Source organism: Temnothorax americanus, unplaced genomic scaffold, assembly GCF_048541705.1.
Source record: "Temnothorax americanus isolate GAGA-0224 unplaced genomic scaffold, ASM4854170v1 Scaffold3, whole genome shotgun sequence".
Lineage (NCBI taxonomy): Eukaryota > Metazoa > Arthropoda > Insecta > Hymenoptera > Formicidae > Temnothorax > Temnothorax americanus.
In genome coordinates, this window is record NW_027509442.1 from 365,726 (window position 1) to 381,136 (window position 15,411).

The following is a 15,411-nucleotide window of genomic DNA, read 5'->3' on the forward strand; positions in this document are numbered from 1 at the left end:
ATTTACAAGTGTGCCCGGAGTATTCGTATAATTGTGAATCTGTATATTACTCTCCTACGACTCATTGTATATCTTCAGCCTAATAAGCTTGTTTTTAGGGGCTGGTCTAAAAAAAAAAAAAACGCGATTTTTCAAATCGGTTTTCGCATGTGTGCGCTCAATTGATTTTATCAACTGAACATAGCATTTGTTAATTTGTATATCAAAGTTAAGGATTCATGTGGATCCAATAATATTGAAACTCGGCACGCATTTATATTCGAATAAGTTTTTAATTTAAGGAAAGTGGAGCTTACTTCATCTCGAACAGTAATCAGAGTACTACGTTACCGATATTTTACAAATGTAATACAATCTGTTTTGTCAACATGCAATTTCTTAAGGAAATCAAAATGCTTCAACCTGTTTATAAATTACACAGAGTATCGTTTAAAGCAAAACTAATATCATATTAAAATTTCAAGCTAATTGACCACATAATTTCCAAGAAAAATTAAAGTTAGAGTTTTACACAGAGTGAGGCATTTAAAAGAAGTACGTGCACATATGATATATACTTATTACAAGATATATTGATTATTTATTTGAAAATACAGAACTCGCTTCGGAATGTTTTATATAATGAGAATTAATTCTAAATATATATATTATACGTACAATATAATCTTGAATAAAATTACACTTTATGATTATAAAAAAGTAATGAAATTTTGTTTTGAAAAAATAATATATATATATATATATATATATTATATAATATATATATATATATTTATTATATATATATAAATGAATTTTTTATAACAGAAATATTAACATTATACATATAAGAGAAAATTTAAAATTATTTTTTTTTTAAATCAGTTAAGTATTGCGAAAAGTATATATTTTTCTTGAGTTTTTTCAGCATTTTTCGTAGATTTTTATTTTTATAAATTGTCAAAAATAGCAAACGATCATCGTAGCTTGGAATATATTTAATGTAGCAAATGCAATGTAATATTTGGAAATTAATATATAATAGGAGAATTTAAAAATAAGAAACATTTATCAAGATTTCTATATACTGCAGAAATAAAGTATTGTATTAAAATAATATGTAAATAATGTGTAAACGTTTATTAAATTTAGAAAAACATCAAATATTAAATATTATAATATTTTAAGGGAATTCTCTCTGAAGTCAGTCTGTAAGTAATACCGAAATTTGTGTTGAAGTTAAAACAAGTTCGGTATTACAGACCGACTTCAGGATCCCCTTAATGAGAATAGTAACAAATATTTATTTATTAAAATCGCAGAATTTGTATTATGACCTGACTATGTCGTGGTCGTACTACACGAGGATAAGTATAGGTTTAGGATTATTTAATGACGACGGAAAATGTAAACTCGCTTGTCTTTACGTGCCGCATCAATGCGAGGGACCGGATAAATACTTGTATTTACAAGGGTTTTTATACAATATGGGATTTTTAAAGTAGCAGTTTTTTGTGTTCTTGTTTGTGTCAATCGTGGAACTTAAACCCCGAGACTTAACTGCAGGTACTTAAACACACGCTAAATCACGCGCGCGACGGATGATTAAAGGACATGGTCTTATAAAATGGCATCGGCCATTGTTACGTCTTCGCACAGGCGCATTGAGTAAGTCATCTTTGCGTGGCGTCTGCAGTTTCACTTTATCTTTTTTTTTTTTTTTTTTTTTTTTTTTTTTTTTTTTTTTTTTTTGAAAAATATAAAAAGCAGATTTATAACAGTGGAGAAAGTCTAAAGAAAAGAGTCCTAAAGACGACACTCAATAAAGAGATAACTAAACGGAGCGAAAGGAAATGCCAATAAGAAAAGAATGACAGCAGATTATCGCTTCTTCAACGATAAAGTCTACACTTTATTATTTCATTCGAAAGCGCAACTTAATTCCTATGCAATGCATTGTATTTCAAGGGGATACAAGTATATGTAAAAGATGAAGAAGTATAACGCGCGCATATACATATACGCGTCCTCGTGGATTATTCGCGATAAAAATAATACGCGGTCTGCGTGTTCATCCTCGACTTTTACGCACTTTATACGCGCGTGCCACCGCGTGCATGCGCGTTATCAAACGTGTTTACGACGATTCGAGAGTCGTCTCGTGAGAGAAGGAACCTCGTCGGTGCGAGGGCCGAACGCGTGAATTCAGACACACTCGCGCGAGCGGGCGTATATATGTCTGCTAATTGGAGCTGAGGGGCTGATTGATTACGGGGCGGCCGTTTTACGATGTTTGGCGAACATGTCATCTCGCGAGCCGTCTGGCTTGCGCGCATGTACGACGGTGACGCGCTGCCGTGGGTGGAGCTCGGTGAGAAACGGGCGTCGCGCGGTGTCGACGTCCGGGTTTCCACGAGTGTCTGAACCGGGAGAATTGCGGAGAATCGATCAGGGGGGGGGGGAGAGAGCCTCTCCAGGAAGCGTGTGCTCTCGGGGGCCACTCTCTGCTCGTCCTGCCACACTTGTCGAAGCGACGACTTGTTATTTATTCGGATAGCTCGCTTGACGTTTATTCGACGCACACATGCACGCGCGCATACTCCTCTCGATGTTTATTCGGCACACATATTTATTCGACGCTTCAACGACGACGCTTATTCCGATTGTTGTAACATATAACGAACGATATACGTTGAGATCGGAAACAAAATCTATTCGCTCTCAGTAGCGTCGTCCAATATCGCGATATTATTTATTAACACGTCCAGTGCTTTAAACTAGTCTTTAAATTATTACTACGTATTATATCTTTCTAGAAATTTATTTTACGTATTTATTTTACGGCCCTCTATTTTAAACATGATTAATGTATGATAATAATTTCACCAGCTATCAGAGAAAAAGCTATATATCTAATTTTATTCTATTCTTCTCTAAAAGCTATTCGTTAATCATTTTCATCGATTTGTTAAGAAAGATATATATTTCTTCGCGTTTCTTTCGGAACTTGTACGTAGTAATATAATTAATAAAATCGCTTCCTTTTTTTACGCGTATGTGTTGTTACGTTGAAAAAAAAATCGAACGATAGATAAGAATCAATTTGCTCCCGATGGCGTCGCGCGCTTCGTCATCGGCGTAAAATGCGTCGCTTAATCCGCAAACGATATTTTCGTAACGCACTTTTGTACCTGTAATTAATGGAATATTTCCGGCCGACCGTGCCGGAGCATGCCAATTTACCGTTGCATTTGCCTACGCGCGTATTTGCGCCGGAGTCACGGATTTGACGCGAGGCACCGGTGGTACACACACGCGGCCCCCCCGTCGGTGTTTGTGTCTCTCCGCGTGTTCACCGCCGGTAAACGAGAAGGGGTGCAGGCCCCGCGGGGGTTGGAGGCCAGGGGTTGAAGCCATTACCGTCACAAAGCTACCATCAGATTGCCGTCGGGGCTCGGGCTGCCTCTCTTCGCGTGTCTGTCGTTTTCGCTCTCTCTTCCTTCCTCTCTCTCTCTCTCTCCCTCTCTCTCCGTCTCCGTCGCTTCTCTCCCTTTCTCCCTCGCTCGCTCGCTTCGTTCGTATTCATGATTTAAATTCAATTGCCTTTTATCTGCCATTCCGGGCTCCGAGTCGCTGATGATGGAATCGCCGAGATCAGAGGCGGCAGCGTCCTTGTCTGTCCCATCCCTTCATCTTGCGTCCTCCTCTCCCTCGCTCCTCGTCGCTTCTCTCCGCGCCGCGAGAAAGACCGAGTACTCTCGTTGAATTTCGATGGAACAACGCCTCCACGTAGTCGCGTGCGTGCGATAATCTTCACGAACTGCGCGTTTCTCTGATACTTTTAACTCGTAATCATTTTTGCATCCATATTTTAGCTTGTGATCATTCGCGGCGTATTTAAAATTTGTGTGCGGTTGCTTTTATGCATTTTATTATGTTTATAATGAACATCACAATATTAATATAATAATTCTTTGATGACTTAATAAAAGATTGGCCGATCATAACGTGATTATATTGTTTTTAATTTACAACATACATATAGGTATCATAAGTTTCTATTTCGTTCGCAACGATTTAAAAAATATATATAACTTTTTACAACGTCCATTGTAATATTTGCAAATACGATTAGTAAAAATACAGATATAATTTATCAATTTTTATAGTAACGAATATTACGTTTGGTTTTACAACAAAATGTTACAATAAGGAATATATATTTTTTCATGTAATTGACCTATTATAATATATATTGTCCGTCATTTTTTTTACTGAGAATAGAAGCCGCGACGGCTGTCAATCCTCATAGTTTATAACAATTCTTCTTGACCTTTGAAAAGGTCGGTTTAGATTTTATAGAATTAAAGGAGCTAATACAGGAAGCTGTCTGCAGTTGTTTGTCGCATTATACGAACATCATGGGCTGTCACAATGGACACGCATTCCACACAAGAACTTTTGGAAAGACTTTAAGCTTTGAGTCATGGCACGTGGCTGCTACCTACTTTGTCCAGCTACAATACCTGTCTCGGACATGCCTTTGAAAACAACTGTGACCGTAGAGTTCTGAAAACAGAAAGCAAACATTTAAATCCGTGCAGATGTATGTACATGCAAGACATAAAACATCAAAGGAAGAATCATAAAATGATTGCGCAAGGCCAACTACATAATGATATTTGTCTTTCAAGAGAATGAAAAAAAAAGCCGCGTTTGTCATGCCTCATTTGTTTCAATTAAAATATATATGGACTATAACATTTTGAGATTTCCAGACGGGATTTTTATGCCTGATAATAGTCTTACAAATTTTATATATTTTGCCTTTATGTTTTCGAACCATGATTGCTATTCTGTTTTGAAATATCATATGCTAAGGCTGGAAATATAATTTCACATTATAAAATTGATGTAGAATTTAATATGACGATTACTGACGCACATTAATAAATATCACTACGAGCTTTGTTAGTTAAACTGACATCCGTTCCAGAAAGTAAGATGGTCCAGATTCGAATCATGGTTGGGGTAACATTTTTGGCAATTTTTTTCGCAAAATGTATGCAAATTATCTTATCTCTTCAAATGACGTGTCTCTCGGAGCGAAGTGGAATATAACAGTGAACAAGTTAAGCAATCCGGATGTATTGAAATTGCAACTTTATTCTAGTTCGCTTTGGCGAAGAACCTATAGTGACAAATATAAGAGGGGAAAAGGGAAGAGAAAGATGAAGTGCAGCCTCGAGGGCCACGCGCCTCGGAGCAATTCAGAAGATGTTTTATGGACCCTATATATAACTGAGTCCGTGTTTCTTTGTTAAATGTATCCAGCTTTTATGCATTTCGTTCTGTAATTTTTTCCATGCTGCTGTACCGGGTCTTATTGTAACAGAGGAGAAGATGGCGTAGAAACAAAAAAGAAAAGTTCAATATTGAAATTTCAAACTGTTTACGATGGAACAATACCTATAGCGTTTAAGATTGCCGATTTTCGTTGAAATAATTATCAACGGTTCGCCATGTGGAAAAAGGGTTAAGAGGGTTTTGTAAGCGTGCTTTTGTCACGGGGGCCTCGACATCCGACGGTATTTTGTAAGTAGACGTAGACGAGACGCTGCATTGGACCTTCGATTGAGAAAGCGTAAAAATGGTCGTCAGGTAACTGCGTTGCTGCATGCATCAGATGTAATGGACTGCCGTGTGCCAATTGAAAAATCTTAAAGATATAAACCGTAAGCTGCCCTAGCTTATACCTCCCCTATAGCTGCCACATGAAATACGTTTAGATTACGTATTCATATATTATTATTTAATCTGTTTCTCCTGCTATACACAATGTTTGTACTTCTATGCCTAATCCTAATCAATATAAAACAAGGAGATCGTCTCTGGGATCGGTAGATTAAGAAAGCATAAAAATGGACATCAGGTAAGTGGCCTTGTCATAAACTGATGTAATGGACAAACAAAGAATTGTAAAGAATTTTAAATTCTTTGAAATATATCTGTGAGCTTTCTTAACATTAAATACATTTGCATTACATATTCATATTTTATTATATATTCTGTTTTCCCTTAAAAAATTTAGCTAAATTTAGTCGTAAAATATGGATAACTAATATTTTTTGCAGCGAGAGCTATGGTTTAGCAATAGTAGCAAAACCTTTTGTTCTCGCTGCAAAAAATGTTACTCTCGTTGCAAAACATGTTAGTTATCCATATATTACGACTATTTAAGCTATAATAGCTAATCTTTTTTTTTTGCGTATGCTGTTACACTATTTGTAATCCGCTGTGCTCGATCGATGCAAAGCAAGAAAGTCTTTAGGATTGTTAAATAATAAACGAATTAAGAGATATCTTGGAATCTGAGCGAATCCAACGTATAGCTTTCGGGAACGTCAAGTGTTGTAGAGAACGTTATTTTTACAATTCATTAACTTATTCTTATATTCTGTTGTGTTACATAGAACTTTGCAATTAAATTGTTACTCTTTTACTTCCTTCGAATGCGGGAATGTTACAAATTATTTATATCGTTAAGATTCTCTCAATGTTATATTACTAGATTATTTATTATATGTGCATTTTATAGATTATAAAAATAAAAAAACTAAAAAATAAATGTATAATGTAGACATTTTATATATAAATTTAATTTTATAGATTATTTATACATATGGAGTTATACAATCTACAATATTAATTTTATAAAAATAATTTCTACGTCATATGTTTATTATTTGTAACATGAATCATATTTTTATATCTCCAGCTTTTTACATTTCTCCTCAAAAAATCCCAAATTATTTATCCATCAACATTCCAAAAAAATTAGGAAGTTCTCACGCAGAGAGACGCGTTCGGACGCGTTTTCGAAAATGTCACGGGAGGCACGCCACGTACGGCACGTTCGGCACGGTTCGCTTCTCCGTCACGGTGTTAACTTACAGTGAACATTTTGTCGTTTCCGAACGGGGATCGGCCAACGGGTGTGCGTGCAGTGCGCCAAGTGACACTACGCAGACCCCGTGTAGAGCCGTGACCGCACAACCACCCACGCACATAAAACTTTTAGTGCGTTCGAGAGGGCTGTTCCTCCACCCATTGCGAGTCACTGTCGACATTCTTCCGCCAGGGAGGTCCGTGCAGACTCCGTGGCGACCCGGAGGACGATATATTTCACGAAATATTTATTGCGCTGATATGCCGCGACGCAACTTGTGCGGTTGTCGAGCCAGATAGTCGGTCAAGTCGTTAGGAGGTATGTAAGCGACGGCAAGCTCCGGATTCAGACGCATAACATGCATATACTACCCTTTCTTATATACGTGACGAAGAGCGACACTTCTCCTCACGCATGAAATAATACGAACTGTTGAATCTCGTTGTGTGTGTGTGTGTGTGTGTGTGTGTGTGTGTGTGCGTGTGTGTGTGTGTGTGTGTGTGTGTGTGTGTGTGTGGTGTGTGTGTGTGTGTGTGTGTGTGTGTGTGTGTTTGTGTGTGTGTGTGTGTGTGTGTGTGTGTGTGTGTGTGTGTGTGTGTGTGTGTGTGTGTGTGTGTGTGTGTGTGTGTGTGTGTGTGTGTGTGTGTGTGTGTGTGTGTGTGTGTGTGTGTGTGTGTGTGTGTGAGAGAGAGAGAGAGAGATGCATGGTATTGCATGGTAAGTCAATGAATGAAATTTTTAAACCTGTCACGAAGCATCCATCACGCGTAATCATTTGCTCATTCGCACATTATATACTTTTGGATAGATTTATAGCAACAATTAACAATACCTGTTATATAGTGTTTGACATCGTCACACAATGATCACATATGCGAAAACCTTAACATAAAAAATTATGTTATTTACAGTCTGCGACTGTATTTATCAATAAAGCATCAATAATTTACTAACTTTTAGGACTCTGCAATTTTATAACATTTTAATATTGTAATTTTATAAATGTGCAAGAGGAGCAGAAGAATAATATGTCGTTTACTTTGTCTAATCCCAAGATTAAAACATTATCTCTAATTTTCTCCCTTTGATACGGATCAGGCGTCAAGCTCTATATATATGTAATTCGATTCCATTTCCTGTTCTAAATCTAGTTGTGAGACAAATTTTGCAGGATTAACAAAGAATGTCATTGTAACGTGTAACGTCTCGATTAAAAAATAAAACGTAACGTAATTGTTTGAAGTCCACGAACCGAGCTCCGATCTTATTAGCTCGATCGTTGAATGATGGAAACCAGACGCCGGGCAGAGAGTGTCATCGCATAGCCGCCGGCTGCCGTATAAACCTTTTAACACTGTCACGCAATAGCTGTGCTCTTTAGCGGCGTGCCGGTTCGAAGTGTTACGCGATCTATAGCTACCGTTATGACGGTTTTTTTTTGTATTTACGATACCAAACGCGCAGGCGAAATGCACTGATACATTTGCAGATTCGCGTAACAAAAATATTCTGTCCGCGGAGAAAAAATTTTTTAACAACGATGCGGCGTCATAACGAAATTGTTTATGCGCGAAAAGATTACGCTACGAGTTGTTAAATTAAAACTGTGAAAATTAAAGTCGCTCCGCGTGTATTTCCGGGATTATCATGAAACACGTCATTATACTTTTATCTTTTTATTATTTATCACATGTCGCTGCGATAGAAAATTAAAAGATAATGAGAATCATCGTTATTCCATTTTGCTTTTTACGTCCATTATTTACGTTCCGCTGCGCGCAAAGTGCACAATCGGCTCTGCACGTGATGTGTAATACCTATCGAAATTTAATGCAATTTGATGATGATATAGAAATACACAATTATATAGTACGCGGGCTGTTAATCGCACGACGATGACTGTTTATGCGATATTATACGTTCATCATATTTTCACGTAATTTACACAGCGAGGATAATGAAGCGCTGGAGCGGGCGTGCCGTCAAACGCGCTTCTGAATTTCACTCTTTGCCGTTTGAGTCATCGCGATATAATCAGAAGCATGCGACTGAAGAAGTAGGGAAGAGATTGTGAGAATTGGAAACTTATTGAAGTGATGTAATTTCTATTCGCGTAACTTGTAAATATTTGTTTGCAATTTACAAATTATATAGCGTTTAGCGATATCTTAACGAATGGCGATTTGCCGTTAATATTACTTTTCCTCTCTTTTTTATTTCTTCAGTGTTACGTGTTTCTGATTATTGTAATAATTCAAAGAACAAAGAATAATTTTCAAAATAATATTTTTATACTTTTAATCAACTTTGCAAACTTTATGCATAATAGAAATCTGTATACATATATTATAAATATATTTATATGTATCAATGAATTAAATATATTTGTTGAATATATTTATAACATATACTTCTTTTATACGTAAAGAAAGTCACTTATAGCTAGAAAGTGTTAATATTACCCATTACAAGGGTTAAATGTTGGACGAACCCGGGAGGACGCTTTCCCCATCACGTCACGAACGATAATAATCGCAAGATTTGCGAAAGAACAGCATTCGAGTTGCCGGAAAACCTAAGCCGGACTGTACTTTGTCGGTTACTCTATTCGAAACACGCCTTAGGGAAATAAAGGATCGCCGTGTGTCCGTCTTTTTCGGGAGGTTTGTAGAAGCGGGGGCTTCTTAGAAGTGGAGACTTCTCGCAATATCGAGCGCACCTATATCAAAGCACCGTAGAAGCACCGCGATTGCCGGTCTTCGTGCGCTTTGCACAGTGATAAGATTTCTTCGATAGCGCAAACGAGAATTGATCGTGAGCGAGAAAGTCTCCGCTTCTCTCAAGTTCTTTGTCGTTTTAAACACAAAAATCAAACACTTGATAGAGATAATATCGGCAAAATATTAATGTACTTCTCACAAGTGATTCCCGATTGCATTATCCGTCTTACAATATGTGATCTACATCCCACAAATATATGTAGTTACATATTTAATTATATATTTAAATTTGTCGCTAGCATAATTGTAACTCTGCGATACGAATGAAAGGCGTAACGTATGCGTATATAATTTATTAACTACAAAAGCTAGTACATAAAGTAATTTGTGCAATTTAAGCAATGAGAGAGATTGTAGAGAGAGATTGTTTAATTATATCCATTTTGTTAACAATATGTCATCTGCGAACTCGTACAAATTTTTATATTTCGAATTGAATGCAAAAAGAATTCACTGTGCGCATCAATTGCAGCTTATTACATTCACGTGTAATTTAGAACACCGGTGTATCGAACTTATCCTCTACCCATTGAAAACGCAAAAATTTATATGACTCAATATCTGGCGGCACGATGTATCGCAGACACTCTTCGGAGTACGCTTCAAAGACAGGGCTGTGATGAGAAATCTTTCAAGCTCGAGAAAGGTAATGTGTTGAAATTATCTCCCCAATCCGTCATCCAATTTGGTAAAATTTTAACAATTGCCACATCTTGCCACATCTTGAATTGTATAGGATAACGAACAAAAAGAAAAATGACGTAACTGATGATAATATAATAGCTCAAATGTTATTGCTTTTCAGATATTCTCAGACGCGTTATTAAAAAATACTTGCTAAGAGATAACAAAAATTTTGTATCTTTGGGAACCGCTTCGTTCCTTTTCAAGAAAAAACGCGTTAAAAAGTCGCGAAAATTGTATCAATTTATCAATTACTTGTGAGACTATGAAGTAATCGACGTTTTGAGAAATATTTAATTTCGTTAAACGTAAAACCATCGTTATGATCAAACTCGAGGTACTCGGCACGTATTTTGAAAGTTCGATTTCTAAAGCTCTCTGGCCACCTTGCCTCGCTAATCACGGCCCTGCTCCAAGGAAGTCGCGCACTGTGTACACCGCACGTACACGCCGCGGTGTGCGTAGGTACACACACGTGCGAACGCCACGCGAGCATAAAACAGCTTTGCGCCGATAGCGGCGCCTTTGATGTGCTCGCGTCCCCGACTACCTTCGCCGTAAAATTCTGAAACGCGCTGACGTACGTGCGTCGCGCCGCGGAAAGCGGTGATCCGCCTTTGACGGACGGAACGATCGCTCATTCTCGCAACGAGATTGCTAATTTCCCCGATCGCGTTCTAAGCAGAGCGCTATTTAAAATCATATAAGGCACATAGACTGTGGATGTACAATGTAAATGATAATGCAGATTCTGATGGACTCTGGGGGACAGAGGGGAGAAGATTTCTGCGAGCGGAAACTCGAAAGTCGGAGACAGCTGATAAGGATGATCAGGGACGAATTGTTTCCTTTTTATTTATTTTTCCTACACATTTAACCCTTTGATACTTCATTTCGCTGCATATACGAAGATCGCTTCGATGCGCGGCGAAGATCAGTGCGTGTCCCCGTTGACATTAAAATAGAATTATTATCGGCACGGTAGCACGGTTGGGCAAATGCTGAATCAGCAAAGGCCAGATAGCGGCTGATAAGAAAGTTACACGATATCGATGCTCGATTTAATGGAGTGGGTGTGGCCACGGGGCCGAGTACAAGCTGCCGTCGAGGAGACAGCTATCGAAAACAATATATGCATCTGTGCTCTGTCGGCGAGAAAAAAGGGATTCGAAGAGATTAATCGCTGATTGATCGCCGCGCGTATATCGCTGCCGCGAAAGTCGCGTGGTCGTTCGCGTTTGCGCGTCACGCCGACGATTATGTAAGCTGTGCGTGACAATATAGAGAGAGAATGTTGCGCCGATATCTCGAAAAGATATTTCCAATATTTTTCGAGATATACCTTAAAGTACAGTCTTCTAAAATCTTAAGGAAAAGTATTTTTGCGATCGCGTAAAGTAATTTTATCAAACTTTGAACTAACGTAAGACTTTCTATGGAAATATACAAAAAACATATAAATCTACCATACATACAAAAAACAAGATAATAAAAAAGATAATTCTATTGCAAAGAAAACAGAAATATTATAAGCGACATGCAATATATGCGCAAGTTAATTAACATATATAAGATAATAAAACGATTGAGAGAGGAGGGAAAGCGCCGATGTTTGTAGAAAATTATTTGTATTGATGATATTAGCGTTTCTGTTTTGTAAGAGAAACATTAGTTTTGCTCATAATCATTGTAAAATAGAAGCAACTTCTTTTATTGATAATAAGAGAAATAGGATCGTAACGATATACAAACAATTAGAATCAAAAGCCATGCATTCTTTTATTGAGTTGTGTAAGAATTGCGCGTGCAGTTAGGTGGTTTGCGACATGTATCGAACGAAAGAGCAATGGAAATACGTGGATATAAACTGTTCGGTAGTTCAGGGGAAGAATTTTAAAAAGGTCTCTGTTTAAATTTACCCCACCCAACTTCGCATATCGTTTCACAGATGGGAGTTAAGAGAGTACGTGACATCTTACGGCGTATATAGCCGCGTAGATATTATCTGAGCGGGGCATATGACACCCCGAGCTGAGAGACTGGCAGAAGCGATGGGCGTCTGTTCGGTCATTGAGACTAAGCAGATGATATCGCCTATAAACGATTTGAAGCTTTAATAACGGAAAAATTGTACATCGAGTGCCGTGTGGGTTCAAAGGGGATGATCTCGGTGCGCGAGACCAACGAACGTCGCTCGTCGTTCTACAAAATTCTTACTGGTATATATTCGAGACTTTTCTCCCACAAATAAATTTTGTTTATGCAATATTTGAGATGAAAATTTCTCATATTATAGTCAGGAAATGTTATCGTGAAAGAAAGAAGTAGTAGTATTAGTTTAACATTTTCAATGGAAAACTGGAAATACAGATGTAAAAATTCAGAAAATTTATAAATTTATTTTTTTAAAAGAAAATCTAAATGCACCGAAACAGAGATAGCGTTTTCATAGAAGTTCTACAATAATAGACAAGAGAAAAACGTACGTGTTTTGAATGGAATATGCGAGAATATGTCTCTCTAATCTTTTTGAAGAATAGTTTATGTTGGCCGCAGCTGAATTTTTGGATTAACAGGATTAAGAATGGTATGAGAAGGGCGATACAACAGTGTAGTTAAATAAAAAAACAAATGCATTATATTCGGACATTATATTCGGTTAAAAGATATTCTAAAAAAGGTAAAAAGTCTAATTATTGGACCTTTTGTCATATTATCGCTGTCACTATTAATCTGACAAAAGGTCCAATAATCTGTACTGTAGATATTATTGTTAGACTGGAGTTGTACTTAACAGTCCATGAAATATACTGATCGTAACACGAAGAAGTAAAAATTCCGTTCTCAGATTTTTAGAATAAACTTAGACAAATTTGATTTTGTATATTTGAACGATTCTATTTCTTTTACTCTACTAAAATAACGTTCAGTATTCTGTTGACAAGCGGGTCCTTTTTATATTTGAATTAGGTATCAAATTAGATATTCCGTCAATAATGTTACTCAAGATGTGTGATGTTGGTAATGTATTTTATACATATCAGATAAAAAAATCGATGGCATCAAAATATAAAATACAATTGAACTATAATTAATCAGAAAATATATATCACATCAAGTACTGTAGTGTCTAACTTTGTCATAAAACATGTTAAACGTTTAAATCTGATTTAATATTCTGGATAAGGTTGATTAACTAATTTAGTTTATTTTTAAGAACGCTTCCGTCCTTAGTTTTGTTTTGTTTTGTTTTGGCCTCGGAGTAAGGCAGGCAAAAGCGCAGTTTTTTTTAAATCTGCGTGTGGTCCGAAACGTTGCAATTTCTACGTGATTAATGAAAGAAAAATATTCAAGGCTGTTTATCCCAAGTGACGCGGATCGAGTTCAAAAACAGAATAGGAAAGTTTTTCTTTTTTCAGTTTCAGCGTAACCTGAATCCTACGGCATTTGACATCTGTGGCCGAGAATATAGGAAAGCGAGAAATCAGAAAATCGCTGCGCCTGTTTTTCAAGTGGTAGTGGTCCCGATAGGCTTCTAGAATGCCACTTGAATAGTGTCGAATTAAATACGAGATTTCACTTTTTTTTGAAAACACTAAACTTGAAATGAAATGATAACACTATTCGCATCAAGGACGTATCATCCATTTTTAACAGTTCTCAAATGGTTTTACTGATTACAGTTTTATTTTCAACCTTGCTAATATACTTTGTTCATAAATACTATATGTATAATAAAATATACATGGCAACTTAAATGTAGAAATTTAATAAATAATAAGTTGCATACGAGAAAACTATCAACATAAAAATTATTTTAATATGCAATTACATTATAAACATTTTTGACAATATAATGTCTTAAATAATTAATTGATATATTGATTTGACAACTCAATTGACATATTTAATTTCGAAATATTGTCAAGTTATCCAAATAAACTTTCCCCATTACTGCCTATCATAAAAATCTCTATTTACATCTAATTCGTTAAAAAAAAAATCGATTATAAATATTAAATAATTTATTCTAGTTTTTTTATTGTGATAGCTGACAAATAATCGAAGCATTTCTTTGTTGAATATTTCCTCACGTGGTAGTTTACATAAGATGATCCCGTTTAAATCACAGCTCATCCCAAGTTGTGACAAACTTTTCACCTTTGCCACGAGGGTAGTTAATTTCGAAAGTTATGCTGTAAACAGACTGTCACCGTCTGGTGAAAATGCCAGTGCCTCGAGTGCTCTTCGACTTCGAGAGGACCTGTAGATAATCTGTGAATGATATGGAAAGAAGATAGGAGAGAAAGAGAAATGTGTAGAGTCAAATACCTATTATTTCAATTTTTCATCCGAGTCTCTCGAAAGCCACTAAAAATTCCTTTAATTATTGACCGCTTTCCCAAGGATATATTTTACTATAATAATATCAATTTGAAAGGAAATTATTTGAGTGATTGTTTTAACTCTGAGATTTTTCTTCAATAAATAAAAAATAAGCTCCAGTTATATTCTAGTATCTAAATATATTTTTATTCGCAACATTAAACGGAGTATCTTCTAGCAGAACAAAAATGACTTTAAATTTGTTAAGGTTTCTTTTTATTTAAAAAAAAACAGTGAATAAAAGAAAAAATATATATTCAGGATGTATATATAAATATATTAGGTACTGCCGTTTCTCAAAAGATTTAATCCGACATATTAAAGAGAGGAATGGGAAAAGCGCGTGTTCTAGCAAGTATATGTTCAATTTGGTAGTTCCAGTACCTGTGTAGTTTTGCAAGGAGTGGCAAACGAGAGATGAGAGAGAGAGAGAGAGAGAGAGAGAGAGAGAGAGAGAGAGAGAGAGAGAGAGAGAGAGAGAGAGAGAGAGGGAGGGAGGGAGGGAGGAAACGAGAGAGATGGATGGATGACGGCGACGTACAAAGACGCTTCAAGGGTGACGAGAGCGTGCGAAGGGGGTGAACGGGCGGCGAGGGGATCTGCCTGCCTGATGGAGCTTGAAACTGAATTAAC